We start from the raw sequence: 27,907 nt of genomic DNA, 5'->3' as shown, positions 1-27,907 counted from the left end.
CTGTACCATAGACGCATGGTTAGACTTCCAGTCTGGGGTAGGCCGCTCCACTCTGGAAGACGCACACTCTCTCAGTGATCTTTGCAGACGATATTCCGGTGCAAAGTAGATGAGTTACCAACTTAGTTTTCAAGGAGCTCTTCACGACTCTTTGTTCTACACTGACCAATGCACGTGAGCTTAGCCATCTGTGCCCCAGACAACTTAACTTTGACGATGTTTCCACCTTCGCTTGTTTAGTGATTAGCGTCCTCCCGAAATAAGAGGAGAGCTAAACCGTATTTTCGTGGCTAACTTGCCTTATAACCATCTACACACCGAGAGAAAAATGAAATCCATATGTTTCTAGCTTATTTGTTATTTTAAAGCCATCAAAACATTTTAACAGCTGCTTAATGCCCAAGAATCATTTTGATGTTTCTTAATAGGCTTCCAAAAACGCTTTGCCTTAAAAAAAAATTAACAAAACAAGAGAAGAAACAGGTGGCCGTGCTTTATGAATGAGAAATACAGCAAAACACCCAGCCTCTGTTGCATCGGGCTCACCTCACAATACAGTCCCACCTCCCTGTCACCTGCCAGCAAGCAGGCTATGCATCCATCTACAAAGCCACACTGGCCCTGGGATGGCTTCTTCCAGATCTGAACAGAAGCCACGAGTCACGTAAGAAGGGTACCCACAAACATGGGTTCAGTTGTTATTCTGGGGACATCTCAGACCCCAGGTGAGAGTGCCCCAGACCCTTGTCCTTCTCAAAGGGTACAGTTGGCCTCTGTTCCTTGTCTGTCCATTCTGCCAGGTGGACAGGTAGGAGGTGTCCAGGGTCCACATCTGCTCTCATATCAGACCATGATTCCGAGTCACAGAGAGCACCCAGTCCAGACTCAGGATGGACCTATACATTAATCTATAGATACATCAAAACAGGGCATCTGTAGGTCAGGGAAAGGAACATAACATACACCCTGCAGTGACAAGGTCCAAGGTGTCCTCTGCTACCTTCCTGTCTTGGTACTAGGTGTAGCCTTCACCACCACCACCACCACACAGTCTTTGGCTGTGATCATTCTTATTTACTCAAGACTGTTCCTACCAAGTTCTCACCATGCAGAGAGCATGGAAGAGTCATTGAAGATCTCAACATCAAGACAAGAAGTGGAAAAACCCCACCAACCTGGGTTTTCCGAGATGATGGTGCACCTCTCAGGGTTTGAATTAATGATGGAGTCAGTGCTGCAGACTGGAATTCCCCCAGCTCCCGCCCTGAGGCTCGTGGGAGAGGCAGGTCAGGTTCAGGACCAGAGACAGCGCCCACCCTGCTGATGAAAGCCAGGGAGAGACTGAGGAACAATGTGGTCATCAAATTATCCTTTGCTGTAAGAGGACACCACTGGAAAAAAACCATGGCAGACTTTGCCCAATTCTTCACAAAATAGGGGTGCCTGATTATAAAAAGAATTGATTTGTTATGTTGCCCTCTGTTTGGATCCCCTCGAATGATTTTAAACTACCTCAGACATCTTCTCAGGAGCTGCTTTTACTCACACAAAAGCGATTACCCAAATTGTTTCAAATACATTTCCACTCCTCTTTCTGGAGTTCTTCAAGTTATTCCAACAGAACTCTGGAAGCAAATCAGAGGTATGTGTTTTCTGCCATCCAGTCTGGGTTTGGGGGAGCCCAAGAGACAGCCCTAGGGATGGGTTGGATTGGTTTGGGTTCCTGCCAGCGAGGTTCCTGGGACTCAGCCAAAGAGATAAACATTGGGCTTCAAGCGAAACAGATGTTTAACAGGTCCGATCCGCTTCTCAGATCTTTGCTCAATGGCAGCTCTTGCTGGTATTACTGCCTTTACATCTGCACATTGATCTGGTCAGTGTTGCAAAGCCACATACCTACCTGTTGTCAGGAGGCCAAGAGCAACCCTTCATGGGCCATACTAGAAGGAGCAAGAAGTTCCCACCCACGACACATAGGAGAGCTGAGATCTTGTTTTCGTTGTTGGACCTCTGCAGGGTCTGGAGGAAACAATGTTTCAGTTTGCATCCACCTGTGCTAACCCTCTGCTTGTCAGCTCCTACTGTCCCCAGAAAGCTGCCTTCCATGATCCAGTCAGTCCCTCACTTAACCTGCTATTACCAAAGCTAAGGGGCCTCAGCCCTCCAGTCAGCCACAATGCCACAGGGAAAGGGTATGCAGGCTTCTAGAGTTCACCCCCTTCGGGAACTAAAATGGACAGACCTTGCTACCTAGCTCAGAAGCACGACTGACACATAGATCTGAAACAAACATCAGGATATGCTATGTTGCCCTCAGAGGGAGAAGACCCAGAGTGCAGTCAGACCCTGTCTTGTTCCTTCATCCCCCTGCAGGCCATCAGTCACCTGTAGCCTGTGTAAAACTCCATCCAATTTCTGTCAGAGTTTGAAGTGGGCAGATGAAGTGTCACCACACTGCACATATGTGAGGGCCCGAGGCCAGTCTCCCTGTCCAAACCCAGCTCCGCTAGACATGAGAACCATAGAAGCTGACAACTGAGAAACGGCTCTACACTGAAAAGTCGAGTTTTTCCTTTTTGGACTGTGTAGACACTTTCCAGATCAGCTCTGCAAATTCATACATGAGACAGTGCCTAACAGACAGCAGGTATTCAAAACTGTCATCATTAAATTTTAGAAAAGACAATAAGATGGCTCGATGGGGAAGAATGCTTGCTGCTAGACCTGATGACCTGAGTTCAATCCCTAGATGCTATATGCTGAAAAGAGAAAACAGACTCCTGAAGTTGTCCTCTGACCTCCACACATGTGCCACAGCATATATACACTCACAGGCACATATACATACACACATGTACATATGCATACACACATGAGCACTACACATATATACATGCAAACATACACACATTAGCACATATATATACGCACATGCACACACACATGTGCATACACATACATGAGCACTTACACATGCACACACATGAGCATATACACATATACACATGTGCACATACACATGGACACATATACATACCCACACATGCACATACAACAATTAATTGATTAGATTAAAATTTTAAAGCAATAAAATTTCAGAACGGAGTGACCTATATGTGGAATGTGTCTTGGACACATAGAACCATAGAAAGGTGGTCTTAGTGCCAATGACATCTCCTCCTGGGTAGGGATGGCCATTCCTCTGCATCCTCAGGGCTAATACTGACTCCCCAACCCTCCAGCTAGCTGCTACACAGTCACAAGAAAGCACTCACTGCCAAGATTCAGAATTCAAGGTTCACAAAATCTTATTGTCCCTCCAAGGGCCACTGCGTGTTTCTAGCCCAGTGCACAACAGACGCTCCACCATCATTCTCTGCCTTCATTTTGTTCTTCTAATCCATGAGCTAGACACTAGCTGAACAGCTTGATCCCTGTGCTGTAAAACCATCGCCCACACACATAGCTTCCATGAATGTTGTGTTCCAAAGAACACATTTGCCTTGTTTTATAACCACCAGCCCCACTGCACCCTGACTCTGCCCTGCCCAGCATGGGAGCCCATTGTAAATCAGCCCAGAATATTACTCTGCTTTCGAGCCTTGTGAGGTTGCACAATGACTGGTCCCCGACTGGTACATTTCCAGGTCTTTGAAGCTAGTCATCTGTATGTCTTAATGAACTTATCCTCAACTCCTCTTTCCTTGTGGACATGTGGACCTCCAGAGTGGGTGGGGGTGGGGGACTTTCGAGTCTTGTTGATGCTTTCCCCATATTCCCAGAAGTGATCCTTCTGCTCTTTGTCTAAACTCAGCTTTACGTCTGGAAACTTCTCTGAGCAGCAATCTGTAGATAGCAAAGGAACTGATATTTTATCTTAGCTATAAACAAAATATGTAGTGCATTTGTCAAAAGACATGTATTATGCCCACATGCACGAATGCACACATGTGTGCATGCCAGTGGAGACTACAGGTTTGCATCAGGTGTCTTTCTCAATCACTTTCCGCCTTCACTCACTAAACCTGAAGCTCATTGACTGCACTAGGCTGTCTGGCCAGTGAGCTCCAGGACTCTGTCTGCCTCCATTCTCCAAGTACAAGGCCACAACTGTACAGCTCTGCTCACAGCTTGTGTCTGAGTGCTGGGAATCCTAACTCAAGACCTTTCCCCTGCGCAACAAGCACTCTGCTGATCAAACCAGCCCACAAAGCACACTATTTTTCATAGTCTATATGCATGTAGGATTTAATTCTATAGCATTTTCCCTTTGTAAAACTAAGAAGTCGTATTTTAGATAACAACATAAATATCTACGGTCACTGGTCTCTTACAGTTCACCTTGCAGTTAGCAGTCATTGTCTCTTCTCGAAGGTGGAAGCATTAAGGAAACAGTAGCTTCCTCCCCCAACCCCACTCCTTCACCCTTGACAGCTGGCAAAGCCATCTTCACCTCAATGTGGGTTGGATGGCAAGAGACACGGGGACAAGGACTTCCAGTGAGCAGGCAGTCTGAGTCTGCAATGACCACGCATCCCCATTCCTGCCCCAAGGTCTACAATTGTACAAAAGAACTAGCAATTTCTGCTGCCATGGCTGGCACTTCCTTCTCAGCCATCCCCAGGAGGAGGACTAAGTCATGATGAAGTGAGCACACACCCAGCTCTTTGGAGACAGTTGACACACAGATCTAAAATAAGAGGTACTGTTAATATCTTAGAGTCGGTGACCTTGGCTGACCTTCCCCTCGCCTCTCTGGCCTCCTCCTTCTGCTCATCAGCTCCTTGGTAGCCTAATTGTTGTAGTGTATTTGCCAGCCAGCCTTCTGGTATTTTTATCATATGGTTTTCCGCCATCTGCTCTGTGCTTCTACAGAGGACATTGCTCTTTGCAAGGTAAGGTCTGTTGGCCACGCAAGCTTTACTCTCTCCTACTACATGGTGTCCACATCAGGTGTGGTTTCTGGAAGCAGGTGGGACACAAATCACTAAGGCTCAAACAAATGTTTATATAAAGGTGAGACAGAAAATAGTTAATTCCTCAACAACAACAAAAAAACTATAAACACCTCTTGGCGTAGTCTTAGAAGATACAATAAATGACCTGTAGACATGACCTGAATAAGGACGGTGAGTAAGGAATGGGTTGCAGATGGCTCAGTCCATAAAGTGCTTGCTGTATCAGCATGAAAAGTTGAGGTCAATACCCAGAACTCACATAAAAATGTCGGTAGGGCCACGGTAGTTAGCTTTCAAAATACAGGTGGTTCCTGGGGTTGCTGGTCAGTCAGCTAAGCCTGATCAGCGAGTTCCAAGCCAGTGAGAATGAGGACAATGTGCATGCACCAGCATGTGTGGGCACATAGGTACTCATTCCCACAGTAAACAATAAACCTTCATTGTGATCATTCCCGACCACTAGGTTGGCTGTATGGCTCATCCTTGGGGACAAGATGCTAGGCATTGCTTATTGGATGTGTTTGCCAACCTCACCTCTGAAGTCAGTATGGCCTGGGGCCTTCCTTCTTATGTGTAGGCATCAAACACACCTCAGGGGTTGTTGAAAAATTATTTTCTAAAAACTAAAAAAAAAAAAAACCTGATAAACAACTTCAGCAAAGTGGCTGGATATAAAATTAACCCAAACAAATCAGTAGCCTTCCTCTACTTAAAGGATAAACAGGCTGAGAAAGAAATTAGGGAAATGACACCCTTCACAATTGTCACAAATAACATAAAATACCTTGGTGTGACTCTAACCAAGCAAGTGAAAGATCTGTATGACAAGAACTTCAAGTCTCTGAAGAAAGAAATTGAAGAAGATCTCAGAAGATGGAAAGACCTCCCATGCTCATGGATTGGCAGGATTAGTAGAGATGGCCATCTTGCTGAAAACAATCTACAGATTCAATGCAATTCCCATCAAAATTCCAACTCAGTTCTTCATAGAGTTAGAAAGAGCAATTTGCAAATTCATTTGGAATAACAAAAAGCCCAGGATAGCAAAAACTATCCTCAACAATAAAAGAACTTCTGGGGGAATCACCATCCCTGACCTCAAGCACTTTTACAGAGCAATAGTCATAAAAACTGTATGGCATTGGTAGAGAGACAGGCAGGTAGATCAGTGGAATAGAATTGAAGACCCAGAAATGAACCCACACACCTACAGTCACTTGATCTTTGACAAAGGAGCTGAACCATCCAGTGGGAAAAAGACATTTTCAACTGGAGGACAGCATGTAGAAGAATGCAAATTGATCCATTCTTATCACCTTGTACAAAGCTCAAGTCCAAGTGGATCAAGGACCTCCACATAAAACCAGGTTCACTCAAATTAATAGAAGAAAAAGTGGGGAAGAGACATGAACACATAAGCACTGGGGAAATTTTCCTGAATAGAACACCAATGGCTTATGCTCTAAAATCAAGAATCGACAAATGGGACCTCATAAAATTGCAAAGGGCACTGTCAATAGGACAAAATGGCAACCAACAGATTGGGAAAAGATCTATACCAAACCTACATCCAATAGAGGGCTAATCACCAAAATATACAAATAACTCAAGAAGTTAGACTCCAGAGAGCCAAATAACCCTATTAAAAATAGGGTACAGAGCTAAACAAAGAATTCTCAACTGAGGAATATCGAATGGCCAAGAAGCATCTAAAGAAATGTTCAACATCCTTAGCCATCAGGGAAATGTAAATCAAAACAACCCTGAAATTCCAGTCACACCAATCAGAATACCTAAGATCAAAAATTCAGGTGACAGCAGATGCTGGCAAGGATGTGGAAAAAGAGGAACACTACTCTGTTGTTGGTGGGATTGCAGACTGGTACAACCACTCTGGAAATCAGTCAGGAGGTTCCTCAGAAAATTAGACATAGTACTACCTGAGGACCCAGCTATACCACTCCTGGGCATACACCCAAAATATGGTCCAACATATAACAAGGACACATTCTCCTCTATGTTCATAGTAGCCTTATTTATAATAGCCAGAAGCTGGAAAGAACCCAGATGTCCTTCAACAGAGGAATGGATACAGAAAATGTGGTACATCTACGCAATGGAGTACCACTCAGCTATCAAAAACAATGACTTCATGAAATTCTTAGGCAAATGGATGGAACTAGAATATATCATCCTGAGTAAGGTAACCCAATCACAAAAGAACATACATGATATGTACTCACTGATAAGTAGATATTAGCCTCAAAGCTTGGAATACCTAAGATATAATCCACAGACCACATAAAGCTCAAGAAGAAGGAAAACAAAAATGTGGATGCTCCAGGGGAAAAAATACAGGAGGAAATATGGAGACAAAGTGTAGAGTAGAGACTGAAGGAAAGGCCATCCAAAGATCCAGCCCACCTGCTGTCACCAAACCGAATCACCACTGGGGACACCAATAGGTCTCCTGGACCTATAGCTGTCTCCTGAGAGGCTTTGCCAGAACCTGACAAATACAGAGGTGAATGCTTGCAGTCAACTATTGGAATCAGAATGGGGTCCCCAATGGAAGAATTAGAGAAAGGACTGAGGTAACTGAGGGGGTTGCAACCCCATAGGAAGAACAATAATATCAACCAACCAGTCACCCCAGTGTTCCCAGGGACTAAACCACCAAGAGTACACATTGAGGGACCCATGGCTCCAGCAGAGGATGTAGCAGAGGATGGCACTGTCTGGCATCAATGGGAGGAGAGGCCCTTTCTCCTGTGAAGGCTTGGTGCCCTAGTGTAGGGCAATGCCAGGTCAGGGAGGCAGGAAAGAGTAGGCAGGAAGGAGTGGATAAGTGGGGAAGCACCTTCATGGAGGCAGGAGATGGGGGGTGGAATAGGGGGCTTCCCAAGGGGAATCCGGGAAAGGGGATAACATTTGAAATGTAAATAAAGAAAATATTTCATAAAAGAAAAGAAAAACACTAAAAAAATCACTATTCTCACGCAAATGAAAGATGAATGGGTCAAAGATTTCATTTGACTCGGTGATTAAATAGTGAAGAAAATCATGCACATGTCACAGCTGGGTCAACAGGAAGCTGAAGATAGATGCACGTGTGTGCACTGGGAGAAAAATGACTGGTTGTTTCCTGAGGAGGGAGATGGTTGGGAGATTGACCTGGCAGAGTTTATTTGCAGGTCTCCACACTGTGATCGTTTTGCATTGCTAATTAGACTAATTATAATCATGCTACTACCAGGCCACTACAAATTACGGATTAAAGGAAAGGAGCTCACCCCACACTTAATAGCAAGCATCAGGGAAACCCAGAAGGTTGCACCGCTTTCGATGAAGACACCAGCAAGCATCATGGCTTGTCCTGGTTCCACACAGGAGAGCGTAGCCTCCTGTTCTCCCTCCTGTTTCTGTCCTCAGCCCCTGGTTGTCCACTCCCTTCTGTCTTGCCCAAGCCTCTGTTGGCCTGGTGTCAAGGACTTGGGCTGAAGTTCTGATTTCCCATGAATTAAATGAACCCACTCACTCCTCTGCTGAGTTTCTGAGCCCTCATGGGGGATCAATGTGCAGTCACTGCGTCTGACCTCTCTGACCTCGGCATCCAGTTAGAGCAAGAGTTCTACCTTGGCCAAAGCTGCATAAAGACACAGGAAAGTCAGCTTCCTGGCTCACTGAAACAGGGTCTGGGACTCTTAGCACTGTTTCTTCTTTCAATCCGTCTGTAGAAACATGTCCTCAGTTTATCAAACATAATTTACTGTTAAATTCGCCATATGTGCAGCCATTAGACTTCAGTCAAAGGAACAAAGCTAACTGACCGGGTCCATCTGGAATTCCAAATTCAGGTCTTTGTGCTTATGAGTCAGGTGACTGAGTGATGTCCGGTCCCCCTGGCCCAGGAGGTTAATCTTGGCTGTCAACGTGATAGGATCTAGATCGGAAGGGAGATAATTGTCTCCAGGGGCATCTCTGAGAGTGCGTCCCAAAAGGCTTACCTGAGGTGTAAAGACTCATCCTAAATGGGAACAGAGCTGTGCTGTGGGGAGGGACCCTGAGCTGACTGAAAGGGAGAGGAGATGTGAACACCCACTGACACGCCTCTCAACCGCACGCACGCATGCACGCACACGCATGCGCAGTGTGACCAGCTGCCTCTGGACCCTGCCACTGTGACCCCCTGCCATGATGGACTGGACCTCAAACTGTGAGCCAAAACAAACGTTTTCCTCCCTAGGGTTCTTCGGTTATACCAATGGGAGAAGGAATGAATACAGCCACTGTTCTAAGAGGAAAGGCAGACGACTCAAGAATTGGACCTTATCTTCCTGTCTCTGTCAGAATTCAGCTATGGATGAAAGCACATTTGTATGAAAACCAGTCATTGCTTCTGACACGGAACAGTTCGCTTACACCTCTGCAAGCTGCTGTTTGATGGACCCTCCCACCGGCCTCTAGATCAGTCATTCCAGGTCATTCACTCTCGCCCTCTACCTTGACATCATGGCAGAAGCTCATCACCCCACCCAAAGCTTCCTCTGCACTGTCTGTCCTGGCTGGTTCTGTGTGTCAACATGACATGAGCCTGAGTTATCACAGAGAAAGGAGCCTCCCTTGAGGAAATGCCTCCATGAGACCCAGCTGTAAGGCATTTTTCCAATCAGTGATCAAGGATGGGAGGGCCCATTGTGGGTGGTGCCATCCCTGGGCTGGTGGTCTTGGGTTCTATAAGAGAGCAAGCTGAGCAAGGCAGGGGAAGCAAGTCAGTAAGAAACCTCCCTCCATGGCCTCTGCATCAGCTCCTGCTTCCTGACCTGCTTGAGTTCCAGTCCTGACTTCCTTTGGTGATGAACAGCAATGTGGAAGTGTAAGCTGAATAAACCCTCTACTACTCAACTTGCTTCTTGGTCATGATGTTTGTGCAGGAATAGAAACCCTGACTGAGACCCTGTCAAAGGATAACATGAGGCAGTGTGACTTTTGAAGGAACAATGTGTCTCAGACACAATTTGAGCAGCGCACCCAAGTATCAGCTAAGTGTTATTTCAGGGCTAGAGTCTTTGTGTCATAAGCCCATTAGCATTTAATTCCGGCTAATTATGCATTTTGTCACGGGTCGAAAGGAACTTGTAGGAATCCATTTTAATAGTATTTAATAACATTATTTCCTTATGCACAAGAACCAATTTCAGACGTTAACCCCACACTGAGATCACAGCAAACTTTGGTCCAAAACATCGAAAGTACGAATATCCAGTGCCAGATGTACTTCTAGAAGAATACATTCCTGAAGGCTCAGTAATAGACCGGGTTCTTTTCACACCTCCCCACCCCAACCCCGTCAACTACTGAAAGGCATATTTGCAAGGTGCTTAAGCTGGGACTTGTGATATGCTCCTCAGGGTTGTGAGGTCAGAGACAGACCTGTGACAGGAGAGCCATTGCTCTCCAGTTCAGTCATGGGAGGCTGTAGTCTCAGTGCCTTTAAAGGCAAAATAATTAGTTCTAGTTCTGGCATAATTCTCTGAAACACATAGTAATAGGTCAGGAGTGACAGGTCTAAAATATTAATATGTCCAAAATAAAGCCTAACGTCTAAAGCCATGAGAAAAGCACAGAGCTTTCCCTGCCCAGCTCCTCCTCTCCTCCTCAACCTCTTCTTCCTCCTCTTCCTCCTCCTCAACCTCTTCCTCCTCCTCCTCCTCAGCCTCAGTTTCTCTCGGGGTCTCAGCCTTCATGAGCATCCTCCTCCATTCATCGTCTTGTGTTCTTCTGGTCTGAATCTTCCCGGCTGTTCCATTCCACCTCTGGGAAAAGCCTCAGGACTGCATGCTCTCGTGTAGGTTTTACCCCCTGTTTGTTAACCCAACTCTGAATTCTGAGGAGGCCACAAAGAAATCGCATGGCGTCCTATTCAGGACAGCATGTAACCTGCTGCCTTCCAATGAGGGCCAGGGCTTGTCTATAGGAACAACTTCGCAGCTTCCACATCGAAGGCATGACAATTCTCTTTCACGAGACCGCTCGCATTCACTGAACAGTGCAGTCCACCAGAAGGTGGGTGCAGCACACACAGAGGAATGAACACAGTTGCTTCTTGGTCCCAGATCGTCTATGTGGAACCCACCAAGGGCGGAGCTGGGTGCCATGGGTACAGTTTCCTGGCTTCCCCAATGTCGTAGGTGAAATTGTTTCCAAGGTCATAATTGTTTCCAAGGTTTGAGCTACTTAATTCAGCTTTTCACAGACAGTTAAAGGTTCTAGTGTTCACAAATAGGAGTGAAAGGGTATGTGTGTGTGTGTGTTGTGTGTTGTGTCGTGTGTGTGTGTGTGTGTGTGTGTGCAGTATCTGTATACTGATCACAGTTAGAAACCAGAAAATGTACATTAGACATGACAAAAGGTACACACAGACTATTTAGTGTAAATAGTGACTCCCTCTAATTCTGAATATTTAAGATAAACTTGGACTTGAAATTTGCATACACCTGGGGCTGGGGGTGGGGCTCAGAACTGCACTACAGTCCCTTCATCCTGTTTTCTGCAGTTTTAATGAAAGCCAGGAAATATCACATAGAAAGTTCTAGAAATAATCCATGTTTTAAATAACTTTTATTACAGTATATTAGTATAATTGCTCTGTTTTATTATTGGTTATGGTTATTGTGTTATGTCTAATTCATAAACCCTCTATAGGTTATAAAAATGCATGATGCACACAGAACTGAAAATTATCAGGCAGCTGTGGGGGTCTTGGAACATCGTCTACCTGGATGAAAAGGAGTGAGGCCCATTGAGAGAAAGCATAATTGAAACACAGTCTCTTTCTACAGACTCACAGGAGGACGCCCAACCATCAGCCGCTTGTCCCCTTATGTAAGGATCAGTATCCCACTACAAAGGTTGCATCTACTTTCCGTGAGGGCATCCAGCAGCAAGGCTGGGCAGGGGCCAGGCTCCAGTGTGTGGTAGGGCGGGGTTGTGAAGTTATGCAGGAACCTCACCCACAACCAGAGGTACACAGTGACCCTATTCCTGCATCTTCTTCTCCATATCCAGGCACCAAGTCACCCAGGAGCAGAGCATAAGTACCTCACAGGGCTTCCGTCTTGGTGAACAGATACCATGACCAAGGCAACTTTATAAAGGAAAACATTTAATTGGGGCTGGCTTACAGGCTCAGAGGTCCAGTCTATTATGATTAGGGTGGGATCATGGCAGCATCTAAGCATACACGGGACTAGAAATGCTGAGAGTTCCACCTTTTATTCTGAAGGCCACTAGGAGAAGACTGGCTTCCGGGCAGCCAGGATGAGGGTCTCAAAGCCCATGCACACGGTGACACACCTACTCCAACAAAGCCACTACAACAAGGCCACACACTTCCTAATGGTGCCACACCCTGGGCCAAGCATAAACAAATCATCATAGCTTATGAACTCCTACATGCTCCTAGACTGAAAGAGCCATTTAAATGTGAGGGGACAAAGTCCAAGGCCTGGGCCTCTCTCAGATGATGCTTCTGAAAGTCATTCCCAGGTACCTCCCGCCATCCACTCTGGTACTTCTGGCCTCACAGATAAAGGACAATGAACCAAATAGTTCAGAGGTCGTCCCATGCTTCAGAACAAGTGAAATGGGCAGAAGGTCACGTTTCTAACAAGTCCAGAAACAGGCTTAAATACGACCCACAAATTCATGGGTTGAAATCACAACCCCCTACTAGCTTTAGAATAAGACTGTATTAGGAGGTCCTCTTTATAAAAGTAACTAAGTTTAAATGAGGTCATATGGGTGGTCCTCAGCCCAATACCACTGGTGTCTTAATAATAAGAGCTTGGGCCACAGACACACCCTTTGGGGGAAGGATGCTGTCTACAGGATGCTGACCCAGAAAAGCCAACCCTACTGGCCTTGAGCTCACACCTCTGGCTTCCAGGACTATGAGGTACATAGTCCCCTTCAAGCCATTTACCCTGGGAGAGATACTGTTTAGGCAAGCCTTAGTCAATACAACAGAGTTGGCAGCCTAAGCTGGAGACTCAAGAGGATGGCGATAAAATGAATTCTTATAACAATAACAAATATCCTCACCAACTGCCTGCCCTGATTTGAATTCCAGATAAAGAGGTAAGCTGAGGGCTTGGCCAATGCCTCATAGCTTAAGTAATAGGGTTCAGATCTAAACCAGGGAAGACCTACTCCACCCATGTTCATGCTCAACCATGCTCAGGAAGGAAGCGACAAGGATGAATCTATCCGGTGTTGCCAAAAGACCCTGGGTGGTGGGGAAGGATACCAAGCCAGGTAGTTTGCCAGGGAGGCCCTCACAGAGGGAGATGCTGTTGCAGAGAGCCTTACGGGGAAGACATGGAAGAGGTTTCCTGGTCTGTGAAGGGGCTCCAGAGGCAGCCTGGTCTTGTCTTGAGTAGAAAAATCCAGAGTCTGTGGGAGCCCAAGATGGGGCGGGACATGGAAATGAGAATGGGGAGAAACTGCGTACCCCACGGGGATCTTTATGTCACCTGGCACACTGGGAAGCAGTAGCTTTAAGCTAGAAGAAATGATTGTTTTCGCACTTCAAAGCCAACAATAGCTCAGGCTGCCATGCAGAGAACAGGCCATGAAAGGGCCAAGAGGTGAAGCAAGGAAGCCGGTTACAAGACACTGGGTGAGAAAGTATGGTAGCTCCAACCATGCTGGCCGCCCGCAGAGGGAGAGAAACAAGCTTCGGATCTAGAGAGTGGGGCATTGTGCTCTGCCTCCTTAAAGAGCGTGAGCTCAAGTTGGTGAAATATTGACACAGCTGAGGTGGTTGGAGAATAATAACGAACCAACATGGGAGAGAGAAGAATTCATGTGGCACGGAACTGTGGGTGTGCTTGGGATTGATTATTCCTGCCTGGGAAGGCGACACACCAGAGTGGCTGCAAATGTCACGTGTTATCCCCACCCACCTGGAGCAGTGCATGCTGGGACCATGCTCCCCTGGAGGCCAGCAGGGGAGAACCATACATGTGTGAGGCACCTTCAGGACCCACAGGGTAAATGTGGAAGAGACAGAGAGAGAGAGCCTGGAAGCAGACACCAAAGTCTGGAGAAGAGCCCAGATGCCGTTCTGCTAACTCACAGAATTGAAAGGGAGACCCTCAATCACCCAGAAAAGCTCAAAGCCCAGTACGTTGTATCTTAAAATCAAGATTTCACTTCTTATCTTTCTTTTAGTTGACCTCAACTTTCTTTTGAAACCAGGAAATTCCAAACACAGGTAAATCAATAAAACCATTTGCTGGCCCGCTCAAACTCAGTGTGAACCTGAGAGGTGGCGGTAGGCTTTAATCCTACCACTGAGATATGATTAAACCTCCTCCGAGAGGCCTTCGGAAGCCCTGAGGTAAAAAGCCAGACATTCCCGGTGCCTGGTGAACCTCCAGTTCACCTGTGGAGCTCTGAAGTGCTATCTATATTTTGGGAAAGTAATAAAAAGATTAGTTGAAGCAAAAACTACCCTCTCGAGGATTACACACGAGGAAAACCCTCCCGATTCTTCTATCCCAGAACGAGGAGTCACGGCAGCGTTTGCGTGCCTTTGCAGAGATCTCTGTTCACAGGCTCACACATGTGTCTACGTGTTCTTGATGATTCACAATATAACATCTAAACTACATGTTTTATTCCTCAAAAACAAGCTTAACACACCCCAAAAACACCAGGCGCGGGAGGGAGCATGTTCCAATAATCCCAGCACTTGAGAGATGAAAGTGAGAGGGTCACACATGTGTGATCCTCCTCAGCGACATGGCAAGCTCAGAATCAACCTGGACCACATGAAAACCTGTCTCAAGCGAAGAAAACACTTCAGTGTAAAGATGAAACAAACCGAAAGTTTGCTACACGACTCGTTTGCTGCTGCTGCTGCTGCTCTAAGTAGCTTTAGCTTAAAAATGTGCCTTAAAGGGTTTTTTATGATAATTTCATAATATTTGGTCCTTAGTTTTACATTTTCCACTAAGCCTCCAAGTCATATATATTTTTTTTCTTTGAAATTTGGCAAATTCGATAGGCTGACTCTGCCCTTCTTGCATTTGTCCTGAATCCCCAAACTCTGATCCCCACTGTCTGGACAGAACCTGCTCTCTCTGCCCTACACTGTATTTACATTTGAGGTCTTCAATTTTCCATTTCCATTTCCACCTATTTCCCTCTTCCTCCTTCCCCACCTGGTGGTGATTAAATCTTCCATTCCTCCCAATCCATGAAACTTGAGGCTTCTGAGGCCTTTTGTTTGTTTGTTTTGTTTAATTTTATTTTTATTCTTATTCACTTTACATCCTGCTCACTGGCCCCTCCCACAATCCTTCCCTCATCCCCCGCTCCTCTTCTCCTCTGAGCAGGTGGGCCCCTTGTGTATCTCCCACCCACCTCCCCCCCGCGCCCCCACCCTGGCACTTTAAGTTTCTACTAGGCTGAGCACTTCCTCTCCCACTGAGGCCAGACAAGGCTGCCAGCCCAGCTGAGGCTTCTGTTTTAAACATGCCTGGCCCCTCCCACTCTGTAAGAAGCACTTAGGTTTTGTACTATCTCCTTTGTTAGAGAATGTTCCAATGTTACTACCTCCAGGCTTTCTCCTCCATGCTCTGTGCACTTTGTTAAGAAGTGTTTCAATGTCTCTCTCTCTCTCTCTCTCTCTCTCTCTCTCTCTCTCTCTCTCTCTCTGTGTGTGTCTGTCTGTCTGTCTGTCTGTCTCTGTGTGTGTATCTCTGTCTCTGTCTCTCTGTGTATGTGTGTGTGTCTGTCTCTGTCTCTCTGTCTGTCTCTCTCTCTGTGTCTCTGTGTCTCTCCGTCTCTGCTCCCCCTCCTCCTCCTCCCTCCCTCCCTCCCTCCCTCACCTTGATGCCAGTGTCACTATGCAGACCTTATCCTATGGACTTTGACCACCGAATATCATCATGGGGAAGTCTGAAGACCAGTTATTTCTCTTCCCAGTGTTCAGTATGTGCAGAATTCTTTTCGGGAGCCAAGTAACTGTGTCAGGCTGAGCATCAACCGATGCCTATGAACTCCCTCCCAAGACACAATAAATATGGTAGATGTAGTAGATTGATATAGAAGTAGTAGACATAGTGGATAAATACCCCTATCAATGTTTAAAATGTCTGAAAATTTTCTCTCCAATGATATGCCCATTTTCTGACTAGTAAATCTGTTTTCTTCTTCAAAGACAAATTATGGGGGTTGGGCTCAGTGGTTCTTGCGAACACTTGAAATTCATTTCCCAGCACCTACATCAGGCAGATCACAACCACACGAATGAACCCCTAGCTCCAAGTGATGTCTCACCTCTGGCCTCTGCTCACACACCTACATGTGCTTACACACACACACACACACACACACACACACACACACACACACAGAATTCAAAATAATACACATCAGTATTTGTTCTTAAAAATGCATGAAGCGGGCTGGGGATTTAGCTCAGTGGTAGAGCGCTTACCTAGGAAGCGCAAGGCCCTGGGTTCGGTCCCCAGCTCCGAAAAAAAGAACCAAAAAAAAAAAAAATGCATGAAGCATGTGAACATGGAGTCATCTTTTCATCTTTCATATCTGCCATTTGCTATTCAATCTTTCAGTGTTCTTTATACTTTACCTTATTTTATGAATTCTGTATGCCATGTCCATGCGTGTACATGTGTATGTATGTGCGTGTATGTATGTGTGTATATGTGTGTATATAACGTATGTAATATGTGTATGTGTGTATAATATATGTATATGTGTGTATACATGTACATGTGTCTATGTATATATGCTTATATATTATATGGTTTGCCTGCATGTATACATGCATATTACATGTATGCCCAGCACTCACAGAAGTCAGAAGAGGCCACTGGCTCTCTTGGAACTCAAGTTACAGGCAGGTTGTAAGCCATCAAGCAAGTAGTGGGAACCTAACCCAGGTCTTCTATAAGAGCAACATGTGTTAAGCCATCTCTACTGTTCCCCATTGTATCTTATTAGCATATATTAATTTCACAAAGCAATGGTTTGTAAGGTATTTCCATGTAACATACTTTGATCCTGTTTACCTTTTTTCATTCAGTACCCCCGTTCTCTCCTCTACCCACTTAGCCCCTCTTCTACTGTCATGTTCTTTTGGGCCCCAGTCCCACAGTCTCTGAGAAGCATGCCCCACCAGTCTGTATCTGTCTGCTTAGTTTATGTACTGTGATGGTCTCCATCTCTACCCATCTTGCTGCAAACGGTGCTTGTTCTTTAAGGCTGAATAAAAGCCCCACATACGCTCAAGCCTCGTTCTCCTTCCAGTCACCCATATGGGGGACGCAGGCTGACACCACAGCTTGGTAACACTCGTGTGTGGAACCTATCGTGCTCTGCCTCTGTTTCCCTTGGGTGTAGACTCACGAGTGGTACAGCAGAGTCATGGCAGTCCTCTTCCCAGTGTTTAGAGGAACTCCCACACGGATTTGTACAAGAGTTTGTGCTGGTTAGTTTTGATATAAACTTAACATAGACTAGACTCTAGTAGGCGGAGGGGACCTCCCCTGAGGAGCTCCATCAGACTGGACAGTGGGCGTGTCTGTGGACACTTTCTCGGTCCTAGACTAACACGGGAGGGTGCAGCCCCTGGGGGTGGTGGCACCCTTGGTAGTTGCTCTTCCGGATGGTTGTCACAGCAAACAGGCAAACAGGCCAGGGCTGCACCAGTCACAACCACAGAGCAAAGGGGCTCCTTTTCCTCTGAAACCTCATCAGCATTGGCTGTTTTGTTTTTATTTCCTCTTTCCTAATGATAACCTTGTGGACGTGGCTGAGACCAATCTCAGGGGAAGCTCGTCATGGTCTGTCTGTCTGTCTGCTTGTTTTTGATAGTGTTGGGAATTGAATGGAGGCCTTGTGCACACTAGGCAAGCACTCTACCACTGAATTCTTCCTGTAGCCGTGACTTCCCCTGATGCTATGGATGATGAACACCTTTCCTGTGCTGCTGCTCACTTACCTCTCTCCACTATCCCGGTCGTGTATTCATGAGGTCTTCTCTCTCCTTCAACAAAACCCAGTGTGGTCTTTATTTGTTTTCATTTCAGCAATTCACCTGAATATTTGCTTTTATCTTCCCAGTTGTGTTTCGGCTTCTAGCTTTTTATTATTGTTTTGTCTTACAATATTTTGAATAGGTTAAGGGATGGTTCCTCATCAGTGAAGGTGTCTCCTCCCATGTCAGCATCTGTGAGATCTGAGACTAACCAGGGAGGGCTGAGGACACAGCTCAGCAAGTGAAGCACTTGCTGCACAAACGTGAGGACCTGAGTTTGGATCTCTGGAACTCATGTAAGGCCAGAGTACATGTCTGAGGAGATCCATCGTTCATGAGATGGCAAGCTTGTATCCGATGTATGCAGATATGTATACCAGGGCTGTGCCCAAGGCTTGAGAAAGACCATGATTAGCCAAATCTACCATAGATTTCTGCGTCTGAATATCTCTGTGACCAAGTGCCTTCATCATAGGCCTCATTTGGTACTTGAAGCCTAGGCCTTCCCACTTCTACTGCCCTGATGTGGTATAGGCCTTCCCAGTTTCCTGAGGTGTAGGCCTTCTACAGTTCCATCCAAATGAAGGTTGTGGTGCTGGGGAGATGCTCAGTCAGTAAAGAGAACCTGGGTTCAAACCCTAGAAACCATATAGAAAGTTGGTATGGTAGGATGTACCTGTAATCCTAGAAATGGCGAGAAGGAAAATGGAGACAGACAGACCCTTGAAACTCATGAGCTAGCCTGGCCTATGTGTTAAAATTCTAGACCAATAAAAGACCCTGTCTCAAAAGAAAAGTGGAAGGTGCCTAAGAATTAATGCCTGAGATGTTCCTCTGACTTCCATACATACACACACACACATACACACGAACATGCACATACACACAGGCACACCTACACATATGTATATCCACATGTCCACATGCATATACATGCATGCACACACATAATCACACACGTGTACATGGATACATGCACATATATGCACATACACACATGTGCCCACGTGTATGTGCATGCACACGTATACATACGTGCACATGCATGATCACATGTGTGTACATGCATATATTCACGCATGTGTGCATATGCACACATACGTGAACATGTGTGCATACATGCACAAGCATACATGCATGCACACATACACTCATTTCCTTTCTTTGCCTCACTATCCAACAATAAGATGACTCCATAAGGAGTGGTTTGAAGTAATGCATACCTCTGTTTCTGCCCTCGGAAATCTTGATGAAACTTCAGTGCATCTCAGCACTCCACCAGGGGCACAGGCCATGAGAGCAGAATATGGGATGTGGCGTCACCCTGCACATATCCAGAGTGTCAAACAGAGCACCATGACACCATGCCAGAGGACCTATGGTGGAAGGAAACCAAGCAACTAGTGTTTCCCTCTAAATCCCCACCCTGACCACAAGTCCACCTAGGTAAGAGAAGGTGTTCATAGTATCCAAAACAACTTCCCGAATTCTCTATAGTAAACTCAGAAGAAGGCCACAGTGTACATGGTGATAGACCTTTTACCGAGATGCCCTGTAGTTCACAAATACTACCTTGTATGCTCTTTCCTTCTCCCCTCTTTCTTCTCCCACCCCTGCATTTGAGTCATTTCTGGATGTCAGGGTGTGTTCCCCACAAGAGCTTGAGTGTGTATCTCCTGAGACAGAGATATCTCTTCTCCATACTGTTTGGAAGGGCACCTAGTCCCCAGCCCTAACTTACTCGTCTCTATAGAGACAGAACTAGGAACAAAGATGCTGGCCTTGCCTAAAGCCGGAAGCATAAAATCATAGTGACCTGCATGAGAGAACATTCCATAGGGAGAGGGCAAGAAAGACAGTCCAGGTGGGGGATCCTCGCCACCGGAAGGAAATGGCTACCTCTCAGCCCATGGCATAACCAACCCAGAGTAGCATACGGAGTCACCTATGTGATGCTCTCAAGACACGATTTGTGATTTTAAACTTCCGAGATCACAGACAATGGCCAGAAAGTATATCGTCTCTATCCATGCCTGCATGCCAACGGCCATCTGCCTCCATGCCTGGTCCTGCAGAGCACAGAGCCCTAGGAAGGAATCTCTGCCTTGGCCTCCCTGGATTCTACTCCATCCCCCTTCTCTTCTGCCTTCTGCTGTCCTTGGGGACAAGGAGTTGGACAGCTGCTGCCCAACAGAGACAGAGGCCCCCGGCTGTGCTTGGCCAATGGCCCACCTTACAGCTCATGATGAGGGAAGTCATTTTTCCTTTCCATTATGCATGTATCCAAAAAAAAATCAGAGGCCCCGGGACTGTCCACATGAAGGCAGTTATGGGGAATACGTGGTTTTGATAAAATCACCACATTTGGCAGAACAGGGTTCTACAGCTCAGTCTTGTGAATACAGCAGGCTTATGCAACGGCTGGTCCACGGGGAGAGAGGCCGCCCAGCAGATGCAGCCGTCCTGACTTCTGCCTTATGAATTGGAAGTTTGTTGTTGGATTTCAGGTCTCATAAGGAAAGCTATTTTTCTGCTCCATTTAATTGTGTGTTTATTTGGGTGTGGGGAACTGTTTAAACACCATCCATGATGAAAACCCATCTTTAGTAATATAGAATCAGACCGATCTCTGATCCTCATCCTCTGATTTTAGCTAGAAAGTTTCTGGGGATAGTCAAACAAGGTGGGGGTCATGAGAGAGAGAGAGAGAGAGAGAGAGAGAGAGAGAGAGAGAGAGAGAGAGAGAGAGAAGATTCCAGAAGCTTCAGAAAATGCAAAGTCTAGTCCTCACATTCCCCACTCCAAAGTCTTCCCTGTGAGTCCTCCTTCGAGTGAAGCTGACCAAATTCAGGGAGCTGGGGAGGAAAAGAGCACAAAGTGGAATGGATAAGGGCATATAGAAGGAAGAAGGAAAATACATGTTTTGTTTCCTTCAGTTTATGATCCAAAACTATGCTCTATTATATGCTCTGATTCCTTTATGTTGGCTGATATTTGTAATAAACCCCATCGTGCAAAAGGTGCATTCTGCTGCCCTTGGACAAGCGCCATGTCACCACTGACTACATCCTGTTAGCTGGGAGAACTGCTGAGTCACTGTGGCGCCATGGTGGATTTCTCTCTAACAGCTCCAGCCTTCAGTTACACTTACAATTGTTCTACTTCTGCTTATCATCAGTTTTTGTCCATGTATCTTTTGCTTCTGTTGTTGGATTGTATCTATCCACTTGTGATTATGTTTCCTTGGCTGACAGAACCTCTGATCTCACTAGCGTCTTGTCCAGGTGTCTCTGCTCTGCTCTACTCGGCTCTGCTTTGTATGATAGCGGATAGTGCCTGCTTCACCTGGTTAGCCTTCTTTCTTGTTTTCTTTTTGTTTTTGAGGCAGGGTTTCTCTGTGTAGCCCTGGCTGCACTGAAACTCCCTCTGAAGACCAGGCTGGCCTTGAAATTAGAGATTCACCTTCATCTGCCTCCCAAGTGCTAGGATTAAAGGCATTCACCACCACCGCCCAGGTTGTTTATATTTTTATGGTGTGTAATTTTCAGTGATTTTACTTTCAACCTACATCGCAATAATATTTAAGTAGATTTCATTCAAACAGTTTTATTTTCAGCCTAGAGATAGGGTTTTTTTATTTTTAAATTCTCCTAATCTTTGCCTTTAAATTGGCATGTTTAAACCATTTACACTTAATATAATTACTAGCATGTAAAGAACTAGATATGGCATGTAATTTTTTTTTTACTTCGCCTTTTCTTGTGATTCCCTGTTCTGCTCTATCTGAATTTCTGTGGGCTACTTGAACATTTTTTAATAATTTAATTTTGACTTTTCTGCAGTGTTTTCACATATACTGCTGTCTTTATGCCTCCTGGTGGTTTCTCTGAACAGTCACTCTATACTAACTTACCTGTTGCTGATGGTATTTTTACCAACTCAAGGGAAGTGTGGAAACTTAGGTTCCTTTACTTCTGCTCTCCTTCCACCAATTTAGGGTGCCCTCACATGCACTGAGAACCCAATCAGACCATGCTGTAGCTTACTCTTCAACCATCGAACATAGAAAACTGAAGAAGACAGAAAGGACTTACCTGTGTATTAGCTCTATCCCCATCTTTTATGCCTGTGTGATGTTTCAAGATCACTTGTTGATCATTTACTTTCTGTTTGGGCAACTGTTTCTTTGAGGATAAGCCTCCTGATGAGGAACTCTCTTTGTTTTCTTTCATCTTAGAATGCTTGAATTTGCCCTTAACTTTGGAAGGATATTCTCACTAGTTGTATTGACTGACTTTCGCATTGCTGAACCAAAATACTGAGCAGAACGACTTAAGGGGGAAATGTTTATTTTGGCGCAGGGAGTTGGGGGTTTCCATCTGTCTCCAAGAAGCACCAGGAGAAAGTGCTTTCTCTCTTTTTCTCTTTTTAGTCAATCCTGGCCTCAAGGGTCCACGTTCAGACATATCTTCAACATCTTAGTTAATCTTCTCTTGAAATATACTCATGGCTCATGTTCTACCCAGACTCATGTTCTACTAATATGTTAGGCATGTCGAGATTGACAGCCATACTGGAAGAGAATCGAGAATCTAAATTAGCTTACTTCTTTCCAGTCCCTGTGACTTCTTTTAAATCCACTCTCATTTCAGTGAGTTTTCCCTCATAACCGTTTGTGGCTGTTTTCAGACCATTTTTGGTTTTCAGACAATTTATGCTGTGTCTTTAAGTTCCTCACCTTCGGTTTTCTTATTTGAGAATCACTCAGCTTCTTAAATCTACAGATTAACATTTGTATAAATTTTTGGGAATGTTATGTATGTTATTACTTTGAACACTTTCAGCCCCACCCATGTCCCCTCCTCCTGATGACATGTCAGCAATGAAAGATCTTCTGTTACCCCCTGTATGGGCCTGACATGTTGGTAAATCCTCTTCAGTTTCTTTCTCTCTGCTGATAAAACCTGTTAACTTCTATCATCAAGATAGCTGCCTCTGTGTTCTGTCATATCCATTGAGTCTTTCAGTTACTGTAGTTTTCAGTTCCAATTTTTCTATTCAGTTCTTTGTCTAGCCTCTGATACACCCCCCTCCTCCTAAGACCTACTATTTTTTTTTTCGGAGCTGGGGACTGAACCCAGGGGACCTACTATTTTTTCCTTGTGACTTTTTTCATCATTTGATCATGTCCATAGTTGTCTCAAAACGCCTTAAACCGTCTTTCAGTTGAGTCTAAAAGTCATGTCATGGCAGTGTCTGAATTTGTCTTTTCTCATCCAATTTGAGCTTCCTGATTCTTGGTGTCAGAAGTGATCCTTTTTCTATTGAAACCTAGACATTTCAAGTATTGTAAGATTCTGTGTCTCATTTCAACTCCAGGCTGTATTAGGTCTCCTTTAAAACCACTCTGGCGGGTTAAGAGGGCATCACCTCACTGGTCCCTGAGAGGCATCATCTGTTAACGTCAGACCTTCATCAGGGCCACCCGAGAACAAGGTCAGGCATATTGCCGGGCCTCCAGGGTGTTGGGTGAACTGAGGCATGAAGGATGTCTCACTGTCTTTTTCCACTTGGTCTCCATCGACCCTCTGTGAATTGACTGTGGTTGAATAGGGTTAAGTAGTGGTAACTGTCCCAACTCTTCCCAATCCTGACACCACCTCAGTGTGGACAGGCAAAGTCAACTCCTCGTGTCAGATCTGGGTAGGTGTCCAGACTCTAGAACTGATCCCTGAGACGTCTCCCTAACCTTTGCAAGATGGAAATCCAGACTCCATAGTCCGCCCCTCACAGGCTGGCAAGGGTAAAGGTTTGACCTTGGCTTTCAACATGGGTGCTGTTTTTGTTGTTTGTTTGTCTGTTTGTTTGTTTTCTTTCCTAGCCTGAGTTAGAGAAGTTATTAAGAAAAATGCTTTGTGTTAAATTTCTGCTTTCTTGATCATTTGGCTGGAGACACCAGGTTCATCTATATCCTGCTGTGTCTGAGACAATGGTGTCTGTAATATCCAGTCCTGAGCAAATGAAGCAAAGAGAAAATCCAGAGACTCCACACCCAGTGTCCCAGGTCACTATCTGCCCTGCTTCCTTCCCCTCACCTGTCAGAACCTTCTTATGTTAGAACGACATCCAGAGTTAGGGATATGCCTCAGTCAGTAAAGTGTTTGTTACCCTTGCAAGCATCAGGATATGAGTCTGAGCCTCACTGATCTAGGCTTTCCTTTAAAACAGAAGAGAGTCAGGCCTGGAGGAGCAGGCTTACATGCCCAGCTCTGAAGAGGCAGACACTGGCTGGCCCTGCAGCTTGGTAGCCAGCCCAGTCTACTTCGTGAGTTCAGGGTACTGGAGAGACCCTGTCTCAAAACGAGGATTGATTGAAGAAAGATAGCCAACCTTTCCCCTGGATTCTACATGCATGAGCACATGTGTTTCTATGCGACTATGTGCACATATACATGCACACAAACTAAATAAGTTAAAGACAAAATGTGCATAGTTTTTAACTTGCCCTTGCGGAGGGAGATGGAGAGAAGTATCTTGTCTTCTCAAAATGCTTAAATCAATCTAGAATTAAGAAATTAATCATAAATAGAAATTAAAGAAGCCACAGAGTAATAAAAGAGATCTTAGGGATCCCTGCTGCTGAGAACCAATTACTGGGTGCTTAGTGACGGGGCCACCTTCCCTCCCTGCCCTCTGCTAACTACACATGAGTTTAAGCTGAAAGCACACACAAGGAAGCGCAAGAAAATGATACGGTTTCCACCCCTGAATTTCCCTCAATCTTCAGCTCCAGTAAATGTTGTATTTGCTCCTGGAGAGATTTCCAAAGTATCATTTTGAAAACATTCCTTTCTGACTGTGGGTCTTTCATGACTACCAACGCACCTGCAGGGCTGGAAAATCATGCCTTTCTTACGCTTCACCTTGCTGCATCTGCTCCAAACCGGCTCCCTAGATGACTCCAGTGGCCAGGGCTCCTGTGACAGTCCATCGTGGCTTCGGGGCCAATATCCTGGCAATGACTGGCCTCAGAGTGGCCTGGCTTAGGATGGACTCACTGCTTTCTCTGTCCACTGAGCACTGGGGCAGTAAGGTTCCCCAATACTAAGTAGACTTGAATTTCACCATCAGCCTAATCTTCTCTCAGAGAACTGATCATAGCCCTCCAAACACTTGTACCTTAACACAGACTTACACAGGTTGGGCGAATGAATGAACGAATGAATGAATGAATGAATGAATGAATGAGCAAATGAAAACCTCTTGTTCATTACTATAACCGACTGGTTCTTGAAGGGAAACATGGAAAATCTCTCTCATCAGCACACCACAGCCCTATGGGAATTCTGAATCCTTCTTGTCAGTGAAGATTACTGGCAGAAGGCTAAATACAGACATAACTGAGAACCGAGGGCACCAGGACATCTGCCTGGTGTCTTTGTAGGGACTTTCTACTGTAACACTATCTGCAGGCAAACCAAGCATTCTGGTGACCATCATACACATCAACTAGGGACCATAGTGACAGCTTAAGCCAGGACAGTCTGTAAGCCAGGTGTCTGTTCCCTAAATATCCCTTTTATGCCAAAGAGGGCCGCAGTGCTAGCCCTTTTACTGTCTGCACTCCAACACAATTCCCATCACCATCTATCTGCAACAAAGTAACTCCACATAAACAAAAGCAAGAATATCAGGGCTTACCCTCCAGAAAATCTAGGGCAGACTGAGTTGACACACAGGTTTCTCCTGGAATTCAACACTGACCCTTGAATCCTGGGACTCTAGGGAGACACTAGAACATGTGCATCTTGGGGCCAGGAGCACCTGTCTGGGAAAAGAACAGTGGTGAGCATGCCCAGGCTTTCTGGGTTCTGCCTGTCTACACATCCTCACAGCTCTCTGTCAGGCTCAGGGCCTGCTATAAAGAAAGCAGCTTGGTAGGGTTTGGGTAATGATGCTTACCCTGGGATTTACCTTCCTGGCATCGAGGAGGACAGAATGAGCTAGTCAATCAATATGCCAAGAAGCCATCTACCTTGAAGAGATTCCAGGGGCTCACCTGGGAGGATGCCTGCAGAGAAGCATCTTTGAGAACTTAAGTAGCAGTTATGACACCCAGCAGTGTCTAAGTCTCAGTTCAAATCTGTTCCTCTTGGTGGGATCTCATGTTCTCAACACACATCAAATAAACTCCCTAAGGTGGTTCTCTGACCCTGCCTTTCCTACTGCAAACTGGGAGTGAGGACAGGTAAACCCAGTCAGGTTCACAGCTGTGCTTTTACTAACTCAGCCTCATCCTGAATATCAGGCTGGGTTTGCTGTGGTGAAACATCCTGTTCCTTCAGAGTAGCAGGGCCCATCTGACCAACCAGGCCACAATTATGACACCAGAGGGGACCAAGCGGGGCATTCATATGTTACAGTCCTCATAAAGGATGCAGGATACAGGATGGGTTCGTTCTTTTCTTCTGGTTGTTTTGTTCTGGGGTGTGTGTGTGTGTGTGTGTGTGTGTGTTTTGGTTTTGTTTTGCAAGGAGGGCCAAAAGTGCCCTGTCTTGGTTAGGGTTTTACTGCTGTGAACAGACACCATGACCAAGGCAACTCTTATAAAGGACAACATTTAATTAGGGCTGGATTACAGGTTCAGAGGTTCAGTCCAGTATCATCAAGGCGGGAACATGGCAGCATCCAGGCAGGCATAGTGCAGGAGGAGCTGAGAGTTCTACATCTTCATCTGAAGGCTGCTAGCTGAATACTGGCTTCCAGGCAGCTAGGATGAGGGTCTTAAAGCCCACACCCACAGTTACACACCCAAAACAGCGCCACACTTCCTAACAGTGCTACTCCCTGGGCTGAGCACATACAAACCATTAAATACACTGTATGTCCCAACCAGTAAAGCTTCGCCTCTGTCTTCAAATACCCCCTTCCCCTTCTCACCCCAAATCATAAAATTTTGAAGTCGCCTTAGGGGGTCTTTGTGCAGTTACATTTGCTCTAAGTGGTATATAAAACCACAAAACTGTATAGATTCATGTGGTGCCATGTGGTGTTTGATATGTGTGTACACTGCGTGATGCTTAAATCAGGGAAAACACATCTATCTCCCCAAACAGCGATCATTTCTTTACATTAAACTTTTGGAATGCTTCCTTCTGGCTTTCGAAATGCAGAGAGCGTTATCGTTATCGACACCCCGCGGCAGCTCAACAGCACATCAGAACTCACTCCCGTCGGCAGGTTAGTAGGTCTTTAACCCAGTCTAACGGCAGAGAGAGTCAACCTTCTTCCTGTCTGTCAGTGCATCGCTCTCTGAAGCCCTGTCTCGTTTAGCATCCGTGAAAGCATTGCCCCCCATGCCACGGCCACTTCACTTGGCTCAGGAAGAACATCGAGGAGCTCGCCTGGATTCTGGCCATGGCCGTCATCTACCTCTCTTCTTTCCTTCAGTCCTGAGCATGACAGGGTCAACGTCTCACCGCAACTTGAGTCTAGGTTTTTGAGCTGGCTCCTTCAAAGCCACCCACCTAAATATTCAATTTCAATTCAGAAAATATTCAGGAAATAACTGCATGGCAATCTCTGTTTATAGTGTTAGATTCTAAATACATATTGTCCCCAAACCATTGAAACATGATGGCCAACCATTGCCACTAGTTTTGGGTGAGGCAGAATTAGCTGGTGGTTCTTAAATGCTTGAAACAGACTCACAGCTATCATATATCAATGATGTTGTGAACAAGAAGCACTCATCTGGCCGCCTACCTGAGCATGTCCCTCATTCCGTGTGTCTTCCAGGGACTTGCATAGCCTCAGTCCAGAAGAAGAAGTGGGGAGGGGCCAGGGGATATCACAAGAACATTTGTAGCTGCCCACC

At 45.6% G+C, this 27,907-nt stretch overlaps 1 protein-coding gene and 1 long non-coding RNA gene across 3 annotated transcripts in view; one reads left to right on the top strand and one right to left on the bottom strand.

Moving 5' to 3' along the window:
- Kcnj6 (potassium inwardly-rectifying channel, subfamily J, member 6) overlaps positions 1 to 27,907 on the top strand; it is a 247,939-nt gene that overhangs the window by 23,338 nt on the left and 196,694 nt on the right.
- On the bottom strand, positions 479 to 9,079 carry LOC120095639 (uncharacterized). Its single transcript, XR_015633353.1, has 3 exons — positions 8,966 to 9,079; positions 1,176 to 1,317; positions 479 to 908 (listed from the first exon to the last, which is right to left on the bottom strand). It is a non-coding gene; the product is annotated as an uncharacterized LOC120095639 (long non-coding RNA).

This window comes from Rattus norvegicus, chromosome 11 (assembly GCF_021556685.1).
Source record: "Rattus norvegicus strain SHRSP/BbbUtx chromosome 11, alternate assembly SHRSP_T2T, whole genome shotgun sequence".
Classification (NCBI taxonomy): Eukaryota; Metazoa; Chordata; class Mammalia; order Rodentia; family Muridae; genus Rattus; species Rattus norvegicus.
The sequence above is the reverse complement of the archived record's forward strand: the minus strand, read 5'-3'. Positions and strand labels throughout refer to the sequence as shown.